This window comes from Symphalangus syndactylus, chromosome 14 (assembly GCF_028878055.3).
Source record: "Symphalangus syndactylus isolate Jambi chromosome 14, NHGRI_mSymSyn1-v2.1_pri, whole genome shotgun sequence".
In the NCBI taxonomy this organism is placed as follows: domain Eukaryota; kingdom Metazoa; phylum Chordata; class Mammalia; order Primates; family Hylobatidae; genus Symphalangus; species Symphalangus syndactylus.
In genome coordinates, this window is record NC_072436.2 from 40,270,395 (window position 1) to 40,293,445 (window position 23,051).

Here is a 23,051-nt window from a genome sequence, read left to right on the forward strand (position 1 = left end):
TCCATACCACTCTCTGTTCCCCATGCAGCTGCCCATTGTCCACCCTCAGTGCTCTCTGGGCAAGAGGACTGAGACGGTTCTACTTCCAAGGTAGAAGGGATGAGGAGCCTCAGGACCTATTGTCTATACTAGGGAAAACACCCTGGACCCCAAATCTCCCTCCCCAAACCTGCCTGGTGGAGCAACCGAGTGTGAGCAAAGAGGTGACTCACCCCACCACATCCCACTGCGCCTCCTCAAGACACCAGCCCATGGGGTATAATAAATGACTAGGAAGACATGTTTATTTAGAGATAGAGGGGAAAGCTGGGGAGAAGCACCTGGTTTACAGGTACCAGAACATAAGACATCCCTAGCTCTACTCAACTGCCTCCCTTCCCAGACCCCAAAGCCACCCTCCAGGTCTCTGTGAAGTCCTGGTCTTTGGGCCCAAATAGTTCTCCTGCTATGTACAACCCCTGATCCCTTCTCCTGTTCTCATTCACCCAACCCCACACATTGCACCTGAATGAGTGCCAGCCTCATGGCCCTATGGGCACCAGAGTATTTTGCCAGGATAACGCCAACTGACCTTCTTTCACCATCAGTCAACTCACTTGGCAAGAAATGTTCCCGTGCCTATATGGGAATGGGAGTGGGAATGCGGGGCTGGGCCTGCTAGAAAGGGCATCCTGAATTTTTCATAAGATGAGAGGAAACCCCACTTGTCTCTCTTTGCACATATGTACTTGCAAATAGATATGTATATTTACATAAAGCAGCCCTGTAGGTACACGCTAATGCTGATGCTAGAAATAAATGAGGATTGGACATGCCTTCCCAGATAAAAACCAGTGTTCCTTGCTGGGTTTTTTCAGAGGAAAAAAAATAAATACCAGAGGCTGCAGCAGCTTTCCGAGCAAAGAGAGGAGAGCAGATCTCTGGGGCCTGCAGCACCTGAGGAGCCTGGGAGGGGTGAGGGTGAGGAACTGGTCAGTGGAGGGGAGCCCAAGGCAATGGAGACAGGAAGGGTGGAGACAGATCAGGTATTCGATGGGGACAAGGCATGTAGTTTGACTGGCTACGACATTTTTTTTTTAGGCGGTATCTTGCTCTGTCACCCAGGCTAGAGTGCAGTGGCATGATCTTGGCTCACTGCAACCTCTGACTCCCAGGTTCAAGCGATTCTCCTGTTTCAGCCTCCCAAGTAGCTGGGACTACAGGCACCTGCCACCATGTCTTGCTAAGTTTTGTATTTTTAGTAGAGACAGGATTTCAGCATATTGATCAGGCTGGTCTCAAACTCCTGACCGCAGGTGATCCACCTGCCTTGGCCTCCCAAAGTGCTGGGATTACAGGCATGAGCCACAGCACCTGGCCGGCTATGACTTTTTAAACCAATTAAACTCAGTGTGACTATACTCCACCCTTCGCTTTTACCTTCTGAGCATTTATCCCGGTGTGTAGTTGCCAGTGTGTTTATCCACATGGTTCTAGTTTGCCTAGAAGGTAAGCACCAAGACGGCAGGTTCTTCGTGTTTCCTGTTCACCACTGTGTCTCAGTATGAAAATATTGAATGGCATAGTCACATTATGTAACTGATTTGTTAACCACTCCCACCCACAAAGCTCTGGGGGCATACTTTAGTTCAACTGGATTCGAAATTTAAAGATCAGCATTGACTTGAGGGGTTTAGATCAAGTGGATTAGAAACTTAAAGGTTAGCGTTGACGTGAGAGGTTCAGGCCCGCCTGTGACTTGAGCTGGGGTGCGAACCCAGGTTACGGCTCTCTTAAGCATCACTCTCTCCTCCTGCCCACTGATCAATTCTCTTGGACATTCCTGAATTCACTTGAGTCACTCGAACTCCTGTGCGGCGCCTCCTTGGCTGAGAGTCGGCATTGTAGAACATTTGTGAAAATAAGAGAGGAGATGGCTAGATGAATGGACAGACAAATGGAGAGACACACTGATGGGATGGATCCTCAGAACTCTCCCTCCACAACAACCAGGCCAGAAGACTGCGGAGATCGAGGCTTGGAGAAGAGAGTTAGCATCATTATAACATGAAGGCTTCCCCGTGGGGGCCAGTCTGCCCATGACCAATCACCTCATCCTCCCCTCTCCAGGAAGCCCAGTGCTCCAAGGGCAGTGCTCCCCCAGAGGTAGGTCCCTACCGGGTCAGCAGCCCAAATGTCCCTATGGGTCTTGGCTCCCAGGCAGCAACCTGAACAGAAAGGAGGACCCATTCAATCGTCTTGTTTGTGCTCTCCACTTGTGGAGGGGGCACTGTATAACTGTGTGTTTAAAAGATGTCTTCCTTTTTTTTTTTTTTTCAGTTGCTCTTACCTGAATGGAAAGGTAGGATGACCTAAAAAGTGAAGTCACCTCCTAAGGCCAAAAAGGCAGTCCTACCTGTCACCCAGGTGAGGGCGGTCTGATCTCGCAAGGGTGGAGGATGGAATTAGCCTTTGATCCCTGAGGTAGGATGGCACCCTCTAGGCAGAGGCAGGCCAGAAACTGGGCAGCAGAGCCCAGGTCTTATGCATCTAAAATTTTCTTGGTTTACTTGTGTTTTTCCACCCCGGTGTTTAGTAAAATCTCTCTTGAAATCTACTGTCTGTTATCCCATTGAGAACAAAAGCAGAAGGAAAGGAATCCGCACGCAGCAAAAGAATCGCCACCTGCCCCATCAGTTGAGTTCTGTTACCTCTACATTAAAGTGGCCCTTCATTTTTTCTGAGCACTGAGGTGTCTCTGAAAGTTTAAGGAGGGTTCAGAGAGGAGGGAGCAGGGAGGGAGCTGAGGTGGGGAAGAGAGAGCACCGCTCCACTCTGCTGCCCACCAGCCACTCTTCTTGAGCACAGCTGACTACATTTCAGAGAATCTTCACCACGGTGGGGAGGGGGTGTATGTTTTTCATGGAGAATACTGCAGGGGCTAAGCCTTGTGTCCCTCTTGTGGGAGGTGAAGGACACAGAAAGCAGTGGCTGAGGGACTAGAAAGCAGAGTCCCTCCCACCTGCCCCATCCCTGGCTTCAAGGCAATTTCTTTTTGACCCTAGGGGGCAGGAAGGAACCCAGCTGACACCTGGCACCCGGACTGTGCTTTCTAACAGTGAGTTTGTTTTTCACCCTCAGCCTGGCATTGCAGCCTTGTCCTCTGGCTGAAGAACCGGGAGACCCATCACAGAGGCTGGGGTATGAGCCTGCCCTGAGTAGGAAGGTGATGTCCTTGGGTGCCCTGCACTGACCACCCTCCTTTGCCCACTTCAGGGTCATAGTGAAGAACGCAGAACAAAATCTCATCTTAACTCTACAGCTGACAAGCCATGTGGCTCTGGGTGAAAAACTCCACCTGGTTCCTTTTCTGTAAAATAAGGAACTAATACCCAATAAAGCTATACTTCACAGGTTTGTTGTAAAGTTGGAATGGGTCTGAGTGCTGGGCCTGGCCCTTGGTGGGTGCTCAGGAAATACCGTGTCCTGCTCAGTTTAACTTTGTTGTTTTGCTGTCCATTTAGAGAAGCCAAAATTAACAAAAACAAACAGCCCTCTTGGTCAGGCTCAGCTCTCGGCCTCCTCAAGGAGTCAGCCCTGAGCCTTCATCCACAGGGTGCCTGTCTCTGTTTCCCTTTTTGAGCTTCCAGACTCAGCAAGCAAACACTCCCTCCTTTTACCCTGGAAATGTTTTCCCTCCTATGGAAAAAGTATGAAGGCCTCTGGCCGGTCCAAGGACTCAGGAGGTGACCTGTCCTGTCCCTCTGCAGCTCAGGAAGCTGCCGAATTACAGATGTTGCTGCAGGCAGGAACCATGAGTGGAACTCCCTGTCCTGGAGCTGCAGGACAGAGGCCTCTGTCTGAACCTGGGGTCTGAAGCACCATGAGAGAAATGATTCGAGAAGGCCCCACATCCTGCCCACACAGAAAGAGCCATCATGCAAATTTGCGCGCGCACACACACACAGAGAGAGAGAGAGACAAGGCAGTGCTACTGAAGGCCTGTGGTGAGGCCAGCAGAGGCTCAGGAAGGGAGCAGAGGATGGAGGTCTGAGGTAGGCAGAGAGTATCCAGGGGAGAGATCACGGGGGTAGGGACAGAGTGCCAAGGGGACCCAGGACAGCTGCTGCCTGGGGAGGACAAAGACCCCTAGGGGGCTGGGGCCAGGCTGGGCCTCTCCTCCCTGGGTCCTCTCACCCCACATCCCTCACCCCTTCTGTGGGTCTCTTCCCCTTCCCCAACAAAGAGCTCAGCAGCCCGGGTCCTGATCCCCATGCTAGACGGTTCCTTGTCTATAGGAGGAGGGTGCCATGGGATGCTCTAGAGTCCTAGGCAGCTGGGAGACAGGCCTGCTTGGGGCCCACTTTTTAAAGCTGGGGCAAGGTCTGATGAATGGAGGAGTATTTATCATCAGCTGATGACAGGCCACCCTTCCCTGCATTCTAGCAGAGGAGTGACTTCAACTGTGGGATTTTAGACCCTGGAATAAGGGGGGAATGGCAGTGTCAGGGACTTTCCCTCCATGCAGCTACCTTCACTATAACAGTAATGACTGCAGTGGGCCTTAGTGTCTCACACAGGCGCACTTTGAGAGTTCAGTGGTTCCTGTTGCCCATCAGGACAACAGGCCTAAGCCAGAGCTAAACCAGTAAGGAGGGTCCCCTTACCTCTCCTCGAGCTTCTCCAGGATGGTCCTGGAAGGCAAGATGAAGCTGGGAGTCCCCTGATGGCCAAGTGGACTCTGAGCTCCTGCAGCAACCACACCCAGAGCTGCCCCCACCCCAAACCCAGGCCGTCCAGACTCCCTATCTCCAGAGTCTAGGGTCGAGGATCACTTGGGGCCTTTGGCCACAAAAGCCCCCACTGGGTACTTAGCTAGACCAGTCACTGGGGGCGCAGTGACACTCACAAGAGGATTAGCAAGGAGATTCCTTCACCTTTCACTATTGCAGACCTCCAGGGGCTCTGCGGGGAGCCAGGGAAGGGAAACAACAGGAGTCCGTGGGGCCAGGGCAGGGAATCAGAGAAGGGTCAGATGAGGAGGGGTAAGCTGAGGGAGGAGAGGGACAGGATGCAGAGCAGGAAGGGGGAAGGAGGGGCCTAGCCTAGCCCAGGCTTATGGCAGGTGCACACGGCACTGCCAGAGCCCTCGCCTCTCCCCTGCCTACCTGCCCCAGCCCCTGCCACAAGGACCCACATATGACTCTCCACATTCCCTGCTCCCACAGGTTCCACCAGCCCCACCCTAGGCAGGCCCACTTAGCTCACCTCCAAAGGACCCAAGAAGGGATGGCTTGGCCTGGGCTCCCCAAGAGCACTTCCTGGCTCACAGTCGGCTTGCCCAGTGAATGTGGCTGTGACGGCTGGAGCTTCCGACTTCCGCTCCTCCTCACCACAACACACACCCCTCCTGCTCCCCGCCGCCTCCCCAGGGTTCCCTAGCTGCTCAACACCTCACACTTCCTGCCCACAAGACAAGAGCCTCTCCTCCTAGGCCCAGCACCTCCAGCTCCCTTCCCCATGCCCCTGCTCCTTGGAGACCCCCACCCTGCACACCAGCCTAGAAAGAGCCTGCCATGGTGGAACTGGCCTCTCCCTGCCATGCAGGGGCCTGGGATTGAAAGGGGAAGGGGCCAAGGCCTGGTCGGTAAGCAGGCTCCACCTCCTTCCTCCCTGCGGTTCTGCCCCAGGTTCTCAGTCTTGCTCTGGCTCTCGGTCCCCTGCAGGGCACCTAGTGAGAGACAGGAGGGCCCTAAGTTGGGCAATTTCTGGTTTTTAAACAAATGACATTTCAATTTTTGTGTGACTATGTCTCATGTGACTGTTAATAATGCAAGTGATACAGTTGCCTTTTAGTTACAAAGTGTCTCCCAATAGCACTTCAATCCCTCCTCACACCTACTTTATGAAGCATTAATAAACCCATCATACAGATCTGGAGGCAAGCTCAGAGATGCTAAGCCACTGCCCAGGGTTGCACAGCTGGAAAATCACAAAGCTGGGGTTAGAATACAGAGCCTGTGACTATATGAACCAATGGACCTCCATTCCCCATGGCTGAATTCCCAACACATGTCCTCGGGACACAGGCCGCAGTGTCCACAATTGTGAGTGAGGCTTGTGGGGAGCGCACTCACCATGCCATTCTCCTCCCTCCACACAATCTACTTCCTCAGCATCAATGACCATCAACTTCTCTGCCGAGGCTCCACCACTCCCACCCTCCCTGAACTCTTGTCTTCATGATTCCAGCTGACCCGGAGACTCCCTCACTTGCATGTCCACACAGCAGTGTGGACCAGCCACCCCGACCCAGAGTTGAGAGGGTCGGGCTCTAGCTCACCCACAGCCACACCCATCCCCGCAGGGTGCAGAGTCCACAGGAACATACCAACATGGAGCCTGTGCACCCTGCTTCTCCACCACACTCTGAGTGCCCCAGATCCTGAGATTCTCCACTTCTGGGGCCCAAATGGCCTCCTCCCGGTGTGGGCACACTGCACCACTGCCCTATGCAGCCCGAGACTGGGTGGAGTGCTGGCAAGAGTCCTGATAGCGGAGACGGGGGCAGGTAGAGAGAGCACGAACCTGTGGGCAAGTCACCCACCCACATGCACGTGTGATACAGAGCAGGGTGGGGAAGAGAAAGGGAGGTGGAACTGTGGCATGGGCCAAAGGCTGGGGTGGGCTGTGCTGTGGCAGCAACATTCAGAGGCGGCTAAGAATCCTCCTTCAAACCTGGACCTCCAGGCCACGATGAAAGTGGGAGGTAGGAGAATTAGGTAGGAGAATAGACACTTTTTTTTTTTTTGAGACAGAGTTTCACTCTTGTTGCCCAGGCTGGAGTGCAGTGATGCCATCTAGGCTCACCACAACCTCCGCCTCCCAGGTTCAAGTGATTCTCCTGCCTCAGACTCCCAAGTAACTGGTATTACAGGCGTGTGCCACCATGCCTGACTAAATTTTGTATTTTTAGTAGGGACGGGGTTTCTCCATGCTGGCCAAGCTGGTCTCGAACTCCCGACCTCAGGTGATCCGCCCGCCTCGGCCTCCCATAGTGCTAGATTACAGGCGTGAGCCACCGCACCCAGCAGGACACATTTTATATGACAGTTTGTGAGCCTTAGTCTTAACTTTCATGTATTTGGACATATCAGATGGGGTCCTCCACTCTCTACTTTCTGGGGCTGGCAAATGTTGGGGACATACTTATCTCACCAGCACTTCAAACTCAATGTTTATAAGGCAAACCTGGTTCCTTCTCTTCTCCAAGCTCTTCTTCCTCATATATTTCAGCTTTTACAACTCTCTGTCTCCATCAGGCTGGGTAAGTCAGAAACCTGAAGTCACCAAGACCTAAATGCAAACCCTCCTCTCCGGGCCCCAGCCTCTAGGGGTGCCTCCAGAACATGGCCAAGGCTCAAAGTCAGCACCTGCTCCGTGCAGGCTCTATGCTACAAGCCGCTGACCTATCAGGAATAAAACACATGACCCCTGTGGAAGCTGAAGCAACTCCATCTTGGAAGCTAACCTGCCACATTGACTTAACTGAGTGACCCCAGTTCCAAGGCAGGGCCTCTACAATTTCCAGTCTATCTATTGTTCCCTGTGTAAGAGCAGTTTGTAAGTGCTACCCATAGGTCAAACAATCTTAATGATATCACACTTCAATTGTCTTGCAAATCCCATCTGAACTGCCCCTACCCTGTGGTATACGAGCCCCGGGTTTGGGTGCTAATGCAGGGATCCACCATCTCCTCTCATCGCCGCCTGAGACACCTACATGGCTTCCGTTGGAAAGTCCCCTAGCTTTCTCAGCCTCTTTCTTCAACTTCTCAGCTTCCTCAGACTTTGGGGTAGGTAGGTTTGCATAGGCCTGTCTGCTGCAGAACAACTCCTGTTCTCAGGGAGCTTCCAGTCTACTGACAGAGAAATAAAATAAACAATCGGACTCATGAATCAAACTTTATCATAAATTGTGAGAAATGCCTGGAAGAAGCAGAGAGAAATAAGAGAGGAGCGAGGGTGAGCACACTGCCATGGGAATTCGGGAAGGCCTCTGAAGCTGCACCATGTCCTGGTGAGGAGGGTCCAGCATGGAAGGACATTTTCGGCTTCTAATTCCTTCCCTGAGGTGGGAAATGTCTCCACATTTCCAGGGAATAGAAAGCAAGCCAGTGTGGTGCAGAGCAGTCCCAAGGGCCCGGGGGGTGTGGGAAAAGATGGGGTCAGGAGGGGCAGGGCCAGAATCCACAGGCACCCCAGTGGCAAGACAGGGTACATTTTTTTTTTTGAAACAGTCTCACTCTGTCACCCAGGCTGGGGTGCAGTGGCATGATCTCAGCTCATTGCAACTTCTGCTTCCCGGGTTCAAGCAATTCTCTTGCCTCTGCCTCCCAAGGAGCTGGGATTACAGGCATCTGCCACCACATCTGGCTAATTTTTGTATTTTTAGTAGAGACAGGGTTTCATCATGTTGGCCAGGATGGTCTCAAACTCCTGACCTCAAGTGATCCACTTGCCTTGGCCTCCCAAAATGCTGGTATTACAAGCATGAGCCACCATGTCAGGCCCAGGGTGCATTTTTGTTTGTTTGTTTGTTTTTTGAGATGGAGTCTCACTCTGTTGTCCAGGCTGTAGTGCAGTGGCGCGATCTCGGCTCACTGCAACCTCCACCTCCCAAGTTCAAGCGATTCTCCTGCCTCAGCCTCCGGAGTAGCTAGGACTACAGGTGCCCGACACCATGTCCGGCTAATTTTTTGTATTTTTAGTAGAGACGGGGTTTCACCATGTTAGCCAGGATGGTCTTGATCTCCTGACCTCATGATCCGCCCGCCTCGGCCTCCCAAAGTGCTGGGATTACAGGCGTGAGCCACCGTGCCTGGCCTTGTTTGTTTGTTTGTTTTTGAGACAAAGTCTTGCTCTGTCTCCCAGGCTGAAGTGCAATGGTGAGATCTCGGTTCACTGCAACCTCCACCTCCTGAATTCAAGGGATTCTACTGCCTCAGCCTCCCGAGTAGCTGGGATTACTAATGTGTGCCACCACATCCAGCTTGTTTTTGTATTTTTAGTAGAGATGGGGTTTCGCCATGTTGGCCAGGCTGGGTCTTGAACTCCTGCCCTCAGGTGATCCGCCCACCTTGGCCTCTGAAAGTACTGAGATTACAGGCGTGAGCCACCATGCCCGACCCCCAGGGTGCATTTTTAAAGCAGATAAATGACAGGCCAAAGAGTATTTGTGTATTTACTTTAAAGATCATCCATCTGCTATATGGAGAATAGATGGATCTGTCTGCTGCATGGAGAAGAGATGGTAGAGGCTACGTAAGTTCAAGGAGACCAGTCAGGAGGCTCTGTGAGAGTCCAGGCGATGGAGAACAGTGGCTTGGCTGAAGCAGTCATGGCAGAGAAGGGAGGCATAGGGCTGGGAATGCATATAGGGGATGATTATAGAACCTGCTGTTTCATTATATTCGAAAGGTCAAGATAGGAGGGGAAGTCATGGGCAACTGCCAGATTTCTGACTTAAGCAACCAGATGGGCGGTAATAATGGCATTTGCTGAAATAGGAAAGAACTGGGAGATAAGGCTCAGGGGAGAAAATCCAGAGTTTAACTTTTATTTATTATTTATTTATTTTGAGATGGAGTTTCACTCTTGTTGCCCAGGTTGAAGTGCAATGGTGCTATCTTGGCTCACCGCAACCTCTACCTCCTAGGTTCAAGCGATTCTCCTGCCTCAGCCTCCCAAGTAGCTGGGTTTACAGGCGTGCACCACCACGCATTTTGTATTTTTAGTAGAGATGGGGTTTCTCCATGTTTGTCAGGCTGGTCTTGAACTCTCGACCTCAGGTGACCTGCCCACCTTGGGCTCCCAAAATGCTGGGATTACAGGCATGAGTCACCGTGCCCGGCCCAGAGTTTAATTTTTAAATATTAGATTTGAACTACCTGTGAGATATTTCAAGTAGGCAACTGAAAAACGCACCTGGAGCCCATCTGAGCTTGGAGAGGGAAGGTGGTGCCTACCTGGGATGGGAGGGGACAAGTCTGTAAAGAAGACTGAAAAGGGACTGTCACAAAGGTGAGAGAAGCAAGGGGAGAGCCATGTTGTCATAGAAGACAAGAGGCAGTTACTTCAGACGGAGGAAGTGGTTGGCTTGGTTGATTGCTGCTGAAAAGTGGAGGAAGATTAGAAGCGAAAGTGATCTATATTGAACATGGCCAGAAGTTATGGACAAGTGGGGTTGGCAGCAGATGCGGAGGCAGAAGCCAGGAGACCAAGAGGTGAAGTGTCACCTCCTCAAGTCCGGGCTTTGCCCCCTCCAGTCCGGGCTCTGCCCCCTCCAGTCCAGACTTCCTGGTAACCCATGGCTTCCTGAGGATGAAAGGGAGGCACCAGTGATCTTCCCCCTTCCCCAAGTCCAGGCCCTGCCCCTCGGCTTAGTTATGGGTTCCCATCCTCCCCTTGACCATGAACTCCTCCAGGGCAAGGACTGGCCCATGTGCTTTACAGCAGAGTGCCTGGCTCACAATTGCTCCACAGCCATTTGATGAATGAATAAAGGTTGCTCAGCCTCTCTTCAAGACTGTACTAAGGGGAATGGGACCTGCCTCTCCCTGTTCCTTCCACACAGTGGGTCTTGCATATGTACGGTGTCTGTGTGTGTGTGTGTGTGTGTGTGTGTGTGTGTGTGTGTGTGTGTTGGGAGTTCCCTCCCCAGCCTGTCCTCCTCCCCACAGCACAGAGGACACACAACACGGCAGACACACAGCACAGCCAGGCAGCTCTCCTGCCTCCCTCAAGGTAAGCTGCTTCCTGTTTGCCTGTAGAAGAAGCTGCTCAGCACAGGTGGCTTCTCCACACTGAGCACAGACCAGGGAGTGGAGCCCACCTTCCAGGAGGGGGCCCTGGGGATTTCAGCACACAGCCCCTCCTGGGAGGTGAGGGGAGAGAGAAGAGAGGCCACCAATGAAAGAAATGGCACCTGACATAAACCCCGTGACACTTTCCTGAGGACCCCAATGTGTTGACACCAGATCCTCTCCACGCATCATCTCTAGTTCCTGGGGGTCTGGGGTCAGGGTGAGGGGCTTTATCTCCAGGCTGTAGACCAGATGAGGAGACAGAGGGTCAGCAGTCACTCTGGCTTGCACAGGCAGGAAATGGTAAGGCTGGGATTGGACTTAGGCCGGTGGAACCTTCCCAATGCACTTTCTGCTGTACCCCGTTACCACTGCATGCTGCAGAAATGAAAACCCAGGTGGGGATCAGGGCTTCTTCCCAAACGAACAGAGCTAGACAAGGTAAGCCTGACTCACGTCTCCCAACTGGAAGTTCAGGAAAACCCTTGTGCTAATGGAGCTGAAATATTGTCCTGGGGCAGGGTGAGAGAGGAGGACTGAAGCATCCAAATGGGCTCCAAAGTAGTCTCCATAAAAGTCCTATACTTTAGAGAAGGCTGAGAGTGAGGCGGCCACATGCTCCTTTCTCCAGAAAAGGCCCTGTTCCCTCCCAGCTGTCTGACCTCCACAAGCCTCGGCCCTGGAGAAGGGCAGACAGAACACCTGCCTCTCCGTCCATTCCTCTGCCTGTTTGGATGTTTACAGTCCCACTGGCCAGCTCAGCTGTGGGCTCCCAGGATTAGAGCAGGTAGGTAGGGCTGGGCCAGGGCTTCCAATGACTGGGCACGTGGCAGGGCCCAAAGGTTCCTCTCTTTGCCGCCTGTGACCTTAGAGTGGGAGGGAGAAGTCTCCTAGAGGCAGGGAAAAGAGGAAAGGGAGAACAGCCCAGCCCAGTGCTGACATCACCAACCTCTGAGCGCATGTGTGCACTGGTGCTGCCCTGGGTATTCTGGAGAAGGGCAGGAAGTGATTATAAAAGTGAATGACAAGCCTCCATCTCCGCACTTGTTTGCCCAATCCCGTACCGATGCAGTGACCTTGGGAGGCTGTCCTTACCCGCCCGTGGCCAGACAAATGAAGCACACCCAGTGTCTGTGGACAGATGGCCAGGGACGGGGCCACCCAGGTCACAGCTCCCTGGCTCTCCTCTGCCCCAGCACAAAAGCTCGGCTCAGACTCTCTCTCTCAAGGTCCTTCTCCTGGGCTCTTTCCCAGCTCTTTTTTAGATAAGCCCACTTGTTGTAGGTCTGTCCTTTTCACACGAGCAGTGAGTTGGGCACTGTAGTTATTCATCCCCTCTCCCCCAGCCCCTTGGCACCAGAAGTCACCCACGAAACATCTGCTGAAACACATGTGCATGCAGTTACCTATAATGGCAGAAATGCTCACAACCTCAATATCCATAATAGAGAATGAGATAAATGAATAGATTATTGGGTAACCATATAGCCATATGGTGAACCTAGGCAACCTTTAGCCATTTTGTTTTTAAGGAGTATCTAATGAAATGGAAAGATGCTCATAGAATTTTGTTAAATAAGAAAACTATTTATAATTTCACTATGGTCCCAAGTTTTTGTTTTGTTTTGTTTTGTTTGTTTGTTTGTTTGTTTGAGATGGAGTGTTGCTCTGTCACCCAGCCTGGAGTGCAGTGGTGCGATCTCGGCTCACTGCAACTTCTGCCTCCCAGGTTCAAGCAATTCTCCTGCCTCAGCCTCCCAAGTAGCTGGGACTACAGGCGCAAGCCACCGTGCTCGGCTAATGTTTTCATTTTTAGTAGAGACGGGGTTTCACCATATTGGTCAGGCTGGTCTCGAACTCCTGACCTCAGGCGATCCACCTGCCTCGGCCTCCCAAAGTGCTAGGATTACAGGCGTGAGCCACTGCGCCCGGCCTATGGTCCCAATTTTTAAAAAACTTGTTTGTGTTTGTGTATTTAGGCAACAAAACTTCAAAGCATTGATTGACAGTAGCTATCTGTGCCTGACAACAGTATACATGATTTCAATTTCTTCATGCTTGTTTCATATGTATTCAGTTTTTAAAAATAAATATACTTTATGTTTGTCATCAGCAAAAATAATAAAGTTACTGTTTCTGCCCCCTCCCTTTCCACTACTGAGTTAGGTACATGGCCTTGAACTTTAACTATCTAACAAGCCAGCTACTACTTTTCTTGGCTCCCATGTACATGTGAATAAAACTTTTTCTTCTGTTAATCTGGCTTTTGTCAGTTTAATTTGCAGGTCCCAGTCCCTAAACCTAAGAAGGAAGAGGAAAAGGGTTATTTCCTCCCCTACCTAGGGTTAGGATAAAGCACCTACCCCAAGATTACCTTCTCCATGAACCCACAAATCTGAGGCTGTGTTTGCCTACATGGATATGTGGTACACACACTAAACATTAATAGTTAAGCATTTATTTGAATGTGCACTAGAATAAGATACAGTGTAGCCAGCCTGTGATTTAGGAATACAGTAAAGTCGAAAATATCTACTTTATGTTGTTAAGTATATGTATTCACAGAAAAATATTAAATATTATTTAATAATATAATAAATATAAATAAATATCAAAACTCTCATCTCAAAAATTATAGTAGGGATATGTAAATGAGCAGACACTTTGTGCAGCTGGATCTGACCTTTGCAGCATTTTCTCCTTTGGAGAAAGAGCTGAAAGTCTTCCTTATAAATGCTCATTAGCCCTGATTGGCCACCAATCACTGAATATGAATTCAAGCAGGTATGATTTGCAAAAAAGCAAAGCTCTGGCATTAAATAGAGAACCGGTATGCTCTCATAAAGTGAAGGAGGAAGACAAACTCAGAGCAGGACATTTCCTGGGCCTTGTAAAGGGTCACGTATTCCCCTGGGGAGGCTCATGCTTAACCCTGCCCATAGCAACAATGCCCTGAGCTTCGCAGTGCCCTCTGCAGCAGCAGGAGCTGACCCACGCTCTATCCATTGTCACCTTCAGAAGACAAAAGGGACAGCTGGTTTGGCAGCTCCTAGCAGGAAGAGCGCCGGGGCCTCAGAGCTCATACCCCAGGAGGAGAGCCTGCACACCTAAGCTTCCTGGGGCCATTTCCCTCCTCTCTGACTCAATATATCTATGCATCCTCCAAGGCTGCACTGAGAGCTCCAGAAAGGCAGAGTCCATTCATTGGGCCTTATTGTATATATCCACCTCCCATCCCTCCCCTGCCCAGGCTCCACAGCAGCACAGAGTCCGTGCCAAGAGGATAATTTCCAGAGGCTGTCAAGCCAGGAAAGGGCACAGTTCAAAGGGGCACCACATATTCTTGTCAGCTCCTCCCTGTAAACCTGCCCCATGCTCTGTTCCTGATGGGCATCTCTCGCCCTCACATTCTTCTGTAAGGACCTCACTCAGTTCCACATGTTAACCTCCCACCTACTCACTAAAGGCTCACAATTCCCTCTCTAGCCCAGCGTCTTAATTACCAGCAGGAATCTTCTAGTTGGATGTACAGCAGAGCATCAGACTTCGCAGCCTGCTCACACGCCCGTAAGCATCCTTCCCATCCCATGCCCATGCCTGCCCCTCCCAGGACCTGTCTAAACTGGCATCACATCCACCAGCTTCCCAAGTTAGCAACCTTGGCACCAGCCCAGGCCCCTCTCCCCTCATGGCTTTGGTGCCCAGTCCTGCTGGATCCTCCTCCCCTGTGGGTCCCTGGGCTCCACCAGCTCACAGAGCACCTCCTCGCTTTTCTGGAGGACTGCAGCAACTGCCTGCCTAATTCTCCACTGGGAGATCACTCCTGCCCTAGAAAATATTTACCTGGCACCCTCCTCCCCCATTCCCCAACAGTGCCCCTAACTGCTTCTCTCTTCCATTGCTTTAGGGAATGTCCAACCCTGTTATCTCAGACCCCTCCAGCCTCTCCTATGACCACACACCACCACACCCTGACCTATGGCCCCAGCAGGCAACGGATCCATCTCTAAATGTTCTTGGCATGTTCACACGTCCTCTTGGACAGCTCCATTTCCTTCCCCAGTCCTCTTTATCCTTCGAGGTTCACCCCATAATGCCAATTCTCCATACAACCTTTCTAGACCAGTCCAATAGGAACTGACTATTACAATAATTCCATAACTCTAGCTACAGAGTACAGTGCAGCAATTAGAAGCAACAAACCAAGAGTACACACCACAGTCAAATAGATCTTCTAAAAAATAGTGCTGGTGGCTGGGTGCAGTGGCTTATGCCTATAATCCCAGCACTTTGGGAGGCCGAGGAGGGTGGATCACGAGGTCAGGCGTTCAAGACCAGCTTGGCCAAGATGGTGAAACCCCATCTCTACTAAACATACAAAAATCAGCCAGGCACAGTGGCAGGCACCTGTAATCACAGCTACTCGAGTAGCTGAGGCAGGAGAATCGCTTGAACCTGGGGGGCGGAGGTTGCAGTGAGTCGAGATCACACCACTGCACTCCAGCCTGGGAGACAGAGTGAGACTTCCTCTCAAAAAACAAAACAAAACAAAACAAAACAAAACCATAGTGCTAGTTAGCCAGGGATGGTGGCTCACACCTGTAATCCCAGCACTTGGGGGGGCCGAGGCGGGCGGATCACTTGAGGTCAGGAGTTTGAGACCACCCTAGCCAACATGGTGAAACCCCATCTCTACTAAAAGTACAAAAATTAGCTGACCGTGCTCACTTGAACCCAGGAGGCGGGGGATGCAGTGAGCCAAGATCGTTGACAGAGCAAGACTCTGTCTCAAAAAAAAAAAAAAAAAGTGCTGGTTTTAAAAAGCAAGAAAAATTTAATGATTTATAGCACGAAGCAATTGTGACCCCATAAAGACGGGGTCTCATTCTGTTGCTGAGGCTCTAGTACAGTGATGCTATAATAACTCACTGCAGCCTCAAACTCCTGGGCTCAAGTGATCCTCCAGCCTCAGCCTCCCAAGTAGCTAGGACAATAGGAGTGCACCACCACACCTGGCTAATTTTTTTTATTATTACCTTTTTTTTTTTTTTTTGTAGAGAAGAGTCTTGCTCTGTTGCCCAGGCTGGTCTCGAACTCCTGGCCTCAGGCAATCCTCCCTCCTTAGCATCCCAAAAGGCTGGGATTACAGGCATAAGCCACTGTGCCCAGCTCCATAGTGCAATTTATGTAGGGTTAAAAATACATGCATATATAAATCAATATCATATATCTTTCTAAAATACATCCAAATCTAAGGATAAACTTATCATAAATATGTCGGAGTAGCTGCTGCTCATGAGGGTAGGGTTAGAGGGTAAGTGTGAGGGGAAATCACTGGGACTAGGAATGAGGGACGAAGAGGAAACGATAATTCAATAACGACAACAAAAATCCAATTGAAAACATAGGCCAAGTAGATGAACAGTCCACAGAAATACAAATAGCTTGTAAGTCCTGTAACACCACTCACTAGAAAGAAATACCTATTAAAACTATAGCATGATGGCATTTTTTTCATCTGTCAAATTGGCAAGAACAAAAAGCTGATGATACATCAAGCTGGCGGAGCCGAGGGGAAAGCAGCACTCTCCTAAGTACAAAGACATGCGTGCCTTTGGAAAGCAGGCTGGCAGTAACTTTTAAACCACATTTATGAATCCCTCCTGCTGAAACAGTCACAGAACTGAGATTACATAGATACAGGTATGCTTAATGTGTTATTGTCCATCACAGCAAACAAACAGAAATGGGGGAAATAGCTTATAAACTCACAGTGCACTGGCTAGATAAATATGGTAGCCCATTCAATGAAATATAGCATCATATATGTACTTAAAAACGATGAAGGCGGGGTGTGGTGGCTCATGACTATAATCCCAGCACTTTGGGTGGCTGGCCAAGGTGGGAGGATTGCTTGAGGCTAGCAGTTTGAGACCAGCCTGGGCAACATAGTGACACTCTCATCTCTACAAAAATTACAAAATTTAGCCTGGTGTGGTGGCGCCTGCCTGTGGTCCCAGCTACTGGGCAGAGGGCGGGCAGGGCAGGGCACGGAGGTTGGAGGATTGCTTGAGCCCAGGAGGTCGGGCTGCAGTGAGCCATGACTGCACCACTGTACTCCGGCCTGGGTGACAGAGTGAGACCTTGCTTCCAAAAAAAAAGCTGGGCGTGGTGGCTCAAAGTGCTGTAATCCCAGCACTTTGGGAGGCCGAGGTGGGTGGATCACGAGGTCAAGAGATAGAGACCATCACGGCCAACATGGTGAAACCCCATCTCTACCAAAAATACAAAATTAGCTGGTTGTGGTGGTGCATGCCTGTAGTCTCACCTACTCAGGATACTGAGGCAGGAGAATCACTTGACTCGGGAGGCGGAGGTTGCAGTGAGCCAAGATCATGCCACTGCACTCCAGCCTGGCGACAGAGCGAGACTCCATCTCAAAAAAAAAAACAGAAAGATGAAACCTGTCTATATGTCTTGAAGCAGAATGACTAAGTATATTAAGTTTAAAAAGTGCATACGTAAGTATTATTTCCTACTATTTATATTTTTAAAAAAGAAGAAGACAAGGAAGGTATACATACATATAAGCTTCTTTACAAATAGAATATGTCGCTCTGAAAGTATTCTCAAGAAATTGCCCCCGAGAATTGGAGATGACAGGACAGGAGAGGGAAAGAGATTTTTCACTGTGTACCTTAAGGGCTGTTTGCATTAATATTTTAAAAAGATTTTTGAATACGTAAATATTGCCTTTAAAAATATTTTTAAAGAGTGTTAACCTGTGTAAGTTCTATCTTTTTTTTTTTTTTTTTGAGACAGAGTTTCACTCTTGTTGCTCAGGCTAGAGTGCAATGGCGCAATCTCGGCTCAACACAACTTCCACCTCCCGAGTGCAAGCGATTCTCCTGCCTCAGCCTCCCGAGTAGCTGGGATTACAGGCATGCGCCACCAAGCCTGGCTAATTTTGTATTTTTGGTAGAGACAGGGTTTCTCCATGTTGGTCAGGCTGGTCTTGAACTCTCAACCTCAGGTGATCTGCCTGCCTTGGCCTCCCAAAGTGCTGGAATTACAGGCGTGAGCCACTGCACCCGGCCAGTACTATCTTAAAAACATCTTTTTTAAAGAAGGAGAGGAGTAGAATGTGCTCAAACCCAACAGCTGTCTTCTCTCTAACCATCTGTTGTCATGCACTGTGGACAAAACCTGCCCTCCTGGTCTCATGCGATCCTCCTGCTTTAGCCTCCTGGGCACAAGGCTGAGCCCCGGCTAACTGGATCTGACCCACTGACCTACCGCACCCTATGTAGTCCTCACCCTGCACCCGCATCCTCACCGTGGTCTGAGACCAGTATTTGTGGAACATGCCATATGGCCACATCTATTTTACTTTATTTTATTTTATTTATTTATTTTTGAGACAGAGTCTTGCTCTGTCGCCCAGGCTGTGATGCAGTGGCACAATCTTGGCTCACGGCAACCTCTGCCTTCCGGGTTCAAGTGATTCTCATGCCTCAGCCTCCCAAGTAGCTGGGAATACAGGCACGAGCCACCACGCCTGGCTAAGTTTTGTATTTTTCTTTCTTTCTTTTCTTTTTTTTTTTAAATAGAGATGGGGCTCCACCATGTTGGCCAGGCTAGTCTCGAACTCCTGACCTTGAGTGATCTGCCAGCCTCGGCCTCCCAAAATGCTGGGAGTACAGGCGTGAGCTACTGCACCCAGCTGGCCACGACTATTTTATAAAGGGACAAATTTCATTTGCCAATTAGGAGCTTCTCCAAAAGTTAGGGCAGTCAGAAGTCCATTTTGGTGGACAGAATCTCTTCAAAATTTGGGCCCAAGGTTGGCTCTCTGACATTGTTACAGCATAGTATGAGAGCACTTGGCTCAAAAATGGCACCACCTGATGGCAAATTCTGATCCTTCACTTACCACCCATGTAACCTTGGCCAACTTTCTTACTCGTTCTGGGCCTCAGTTTTCTCATCTGTGAAGTGGGATCATAATAGTATAAACCGCATAGACTTGCTGCGAGAATTATTTGTGTTACTGCACACAAGTTACCCAAAGTAGGGCCTGGCATGTAGTATGTGTTCAATAAATGCTAATGATTTATATGCTCTTGGGCTGGTTTGTTTTTTTAAGAAAAACCTGCTAATGAGATCATCTAATAGTTTTAAGGATGAAAATAAAAATAGATTATTGGAGTTTTCCCGGAAGGCAGGTTTTTTCTCATCTTTCATTCCCTGGGCATTTATTAGGTTGGTGCAAAAGCAATTGTGGTTTTTGCCATTAAAAGTAATGGCAAACATCACAATTGCTTTTGCACTAACCTAATACTAAATTTGAAAACCTCAGGGTCTGCTGCCCATATAATTCTCATTGTGTGGCACCATGTTATTATTATTATTGGTTTATTTTATTTTATTTTATTTTATTTTCGAGGCAAGGTCTCACTCTGTCGCCCAGGCTGGAGTGCATGGCACAATCTCCGCTCCTGCAACTTCCGCCTCCTGGGTTCAAGCGATTCTCATGCCTCAGCCTCCCGAGTGCTGGGATTACAGGAAAGCACCACCACTCCTGGCTAACTTTTGTATTTTTAGCTGAGATGGGATTTCACCATATTAGTTATGCTGCCCATAATGTTTTGAAGGATGCAGAGTGTGAGTAAGAAAAGCAAATGATACCTCTCCTACCAAAAGACATGCTCCCCATCTCTGTTGATCACCTCTTGCCCTACTTGGCATAAACCACCAGGCCTGTCCATAAGTTGGAGATTGTAAACTTTCCTGCCGCAGCAGTGAGGGGCACCATCTGCTTTCCTGGGTGCCTTTGGTCAAGGCTGAGCCCTACCCCAGCCTCCTTTAAGACGAGTCTCTGAGATGCCTGCTCCCCACCCCAGAGCCACACTGATCTCCTCCCTGTTCGTCCAGCATGCCCAGCATTTTCATGCCTCGCTCTGGCTTCAGGGCCTTTGCACTTGCTGTTCCCTCTGCCTGGAATGTTCTTCCCCCAGGCAGTCACATGGCTATGTCCCACATTCATTCAGGTCTCTGCTCAAATTTCATCTCAGCACAGCCTGTCCTGACTACTCTGTTGAACACAGCAGCCCCTATCAACTTTAACCCCTTAAGCTGCTTTGCTTTTCTTCAGATCCTTCATCTGACACAACATTAAAATTGCTATGTTGTTTATTGTCTGTTTCTCCCACAAGAAATAAGCTCTGTGAGATGAAGGATTGTCTTGTTCACTGATGTATCCTTAAAACCTGGAATAGTGCCTGGAACATACAGGCCCTCAATAAATATTTGTTGAATAAATATACAAATGAGTGAGTGAGTCAATAGACCATGTTTTCTAGGAATCTTAATCTCTGTCTTAGGTTTAAGCTTCCCAATAAGAAACATACTCTTAGAGAGGGGCTACTCACCACTAGTTCATTTCTCACTGATCCTTTATAGGCAGCTTATAACTCCCTGCTGATAGGAACAGAGGGGACCTCATTCTGTGTCCCTAGATTTTGAGGACCTGAACATGAGACCATTTTCCCACCTAATTTAGAAAGTCTGTTTGCTACACTTTCTAGTTAAGGCCCAATTTCTCTTATACGTTTCACTGTCATGCCCCATATCCCTTTTTGGGAATTTTTCAGTTTTGTTTTTTCAGCATTTGTTGCTCTCTGAAATAATTCATTCAGCTGCTTACTTGCTTATTTTCTCTCTCCAACCCATATGCAAATAAGAGCAGTAGTATTCGCAGTGCCTACATGCCTGATTCGTAGTTGACACTCAGTAAATATCTGCTAGATGAATGAATGAATGACTCTTCTTTATATGCTTCACATACAGGAAATATCACGTCTGGAAGAAAATAATGAATCATTTGGCGCTACACACTGTCTAAACCTGACCTTGGTGTGTTCTTTATGTAGAGAGTCTCATGGACATCCAATTAGTTGCTAATTAACATTCAATCAGCTCTGGGCCTCAGGAGGGGCCAAGCCTGTGGTTCAAGGGCAGATGGGGCTTACTTGCCCAGTCTTCACTTTGACACTGGCCCCCTGACCTAGACATGCAGACCATGGACACAGATCTGGCGAGTGCATTGACCAGAGCAGCAAGTCCATCCTGCAGCGTGGAAAAATCCAGCAAAGAACTCACATTCTTAGCTCCACCATCCTATGGAAAAGATGAGCTAGACAATTCTAGAGCCAGAAAGAAATCCTAGAGGGTTATGAGTTTGTCAGCTGAGCAGACACTTTTTACCTTCCCAGAAATCTCTGCTATTTTCTTGCTAGACACACCTAGGAGAAGGGCCAGCACCCAAGGGGACAGAGAAGAGTTGCCTGGTCCTCTAGCCCAGTGCACTCCTGGGGGGCAGCTCCTACCAAGCAGGGGCCAGCCTGGCCTGGTCATGAGCACCAGAAACCACTGAGGCACTGGGCCATGAGAGATTAGGAGCAAAGCCCTCAGTGTCGCCTGATTCTGACACTTGGATGACTTTAAGGGCTCCTCCTGCTCGCCAGCGGGGCTTGGAGCCAGGATCCAACAGCGCAGCTGGAGTAGCCCGCAGCGAGAGAGCCCAGGCTGATTCTTTCAGTGGAGAGAGCGTCCCCTTGCTGTCCCAGTCTCCGCCACTTTGTTAGGCTGGATTCTCAGGGGTCCCCTGCTCGCTCTCAACCCTCTTTCTGGTTCCAGAGACCCTTACCCTCAGCGACAGCCGCTCCGCAGGTGCTCACCGGCATGGCGAGACCGGTGCATGGCACACAGTCTGTCGAGGGCGGCGACGGCGGGGGGTGCCCCCGCCCAGGCCTCCCCATGATCCCTTACCCATTTCCCGCCGGGCTCCTGCTCCGGCCTCCCGCCGGCACGGGCGCCCCATGGCCCCGCGCCCAGGCGCCGGCTGGGAGCAGCGAGAGCTGCGGGGCCTCGGCTGCGCGGGGGGCTGGGCCAGTCCAGCTCTGGGCGCTCACAGGAGGGACTCGGTTTCCGGGACTGCAGGCTGGCGGGCGGGTGGCGGCGCAGGGCGGGGAAGGGCGGGCTGAGACCGGGCAGGGGTTGGGGGTGGCGGGGCGAAGCTGTCGGACTGGTCTGACCGCGGTGACGCCGGGCTGGGCCGCCGGGCAGGCCGGGTACCTCCTGCACGCCCCGCACGGCACTGTCTGACCTCACGGCACTGTCTGACCTGTGCGCTAGCGAGCTGCAGGCACTCCAAAGCCCTCTGGTTATTTTTCCAGTACCTAAACCGGAAACTGAGGCCTGCCCCAGATACGTGCAAGCCTTGAAAGGGATTGTTTGGAGTCCTTACAAACCCCTTGTTCATTTACTATTCATTGGGCACAAGAAAAAGTTGCATTATTTGATTTCCAAATTTCAGCTGTCTGTAACTGTTGACTTACAGTGAACATTCACTAGTTGGTTTGGGGGTTGGTGGCATAGAAGCAAATAGCTGTGATTTTACACTTAATCTATTTTAGCAAACATATGCTCAGAATAGGTTGTCATTGGCGAGAAGCTATTATTTTTCAATATCACCCTTGATGTCACTATCTGGTTTCTATTTCTGTAACTATGTAAGGCACCATATAATGACATTTTGAGTTAAATGATTCCATATTTCCTGTATATTGTGAATAAAAGTTCTCCAAAAGGAATCTTCCAGTAAGCAGTTTGTAAACTGGAGAGACACAACCTTTATTGTAAAACAAAGGTGCCCTTCCAAAGAACCAAAGGGAAGGTTCAGGTTTTATAGCAAATGGTCCTACACAGGTTTCCTGTGCAAATGAAGGTTTGAAATTTGCTTAGTTCTGACTGCTTGACAAGGCTAACTTCTGATTGATCAATACATCTGAGTCCTGACTGTGTGATACAGCTGAGCCCTAATTGGCCAAGGCAGGTGAACTCTGATTGGTTGGTTCAGGTGAGCTCTGAAAATCCCAGAAACAAAAAGGTGCTGGTTTTCAGAGAGCTCAGCATATGTGACCTTTAGTCAGCAAATGACCACTCGGCTCTATTGTAAATTTAGGCCAATACGGTCCTGTTATTTGACATGTAAAAATGGAAAAATAAAATAAAATAAAACAGATTTAGGCCCACTTAACCACTCAAGATCCATCTTGAAGAATTGGCTCTTGAATGTTCACATTCATTCACAATATCTAGTGAACATTTTAGCTTCCCTAGGAATTGGCAACCTAGAGAGGTTCA

At 49.8% G+C, this 23,051-nt stretch overlaps 1 protein-coding gene across 7 annotated transcripts in view; it reads right to left on the minus strand.

Annotated features, from left to right (window-relative positions):
• The window catches only part of PSD4 (pleckstrin and Sec7 domain containing 4), a 45,868-nt gene extending 23,810 nt beyond the window's left edge, over positions 1-22,058 (minus strand). The window contains exon 1 of one of the 7 annotated variants that reach the window (XM_063616616.1): positions 21,675-22,058. The gene's annotated coding sequence lies outside the window, so the exon portion shown is untranslated. Of the gene's footprint in view, positions 1-5,247; positions 5,606-21,552 lie in introns of those variants that run through there. The other 6 variants (XM_055241423.2, XM_055241422.2, XM_063616614.1 and 3 more) reach the window with 6 other exon arrangements.
• Positions 22,059-23,051: the final 993 nt, after the last annotated feature.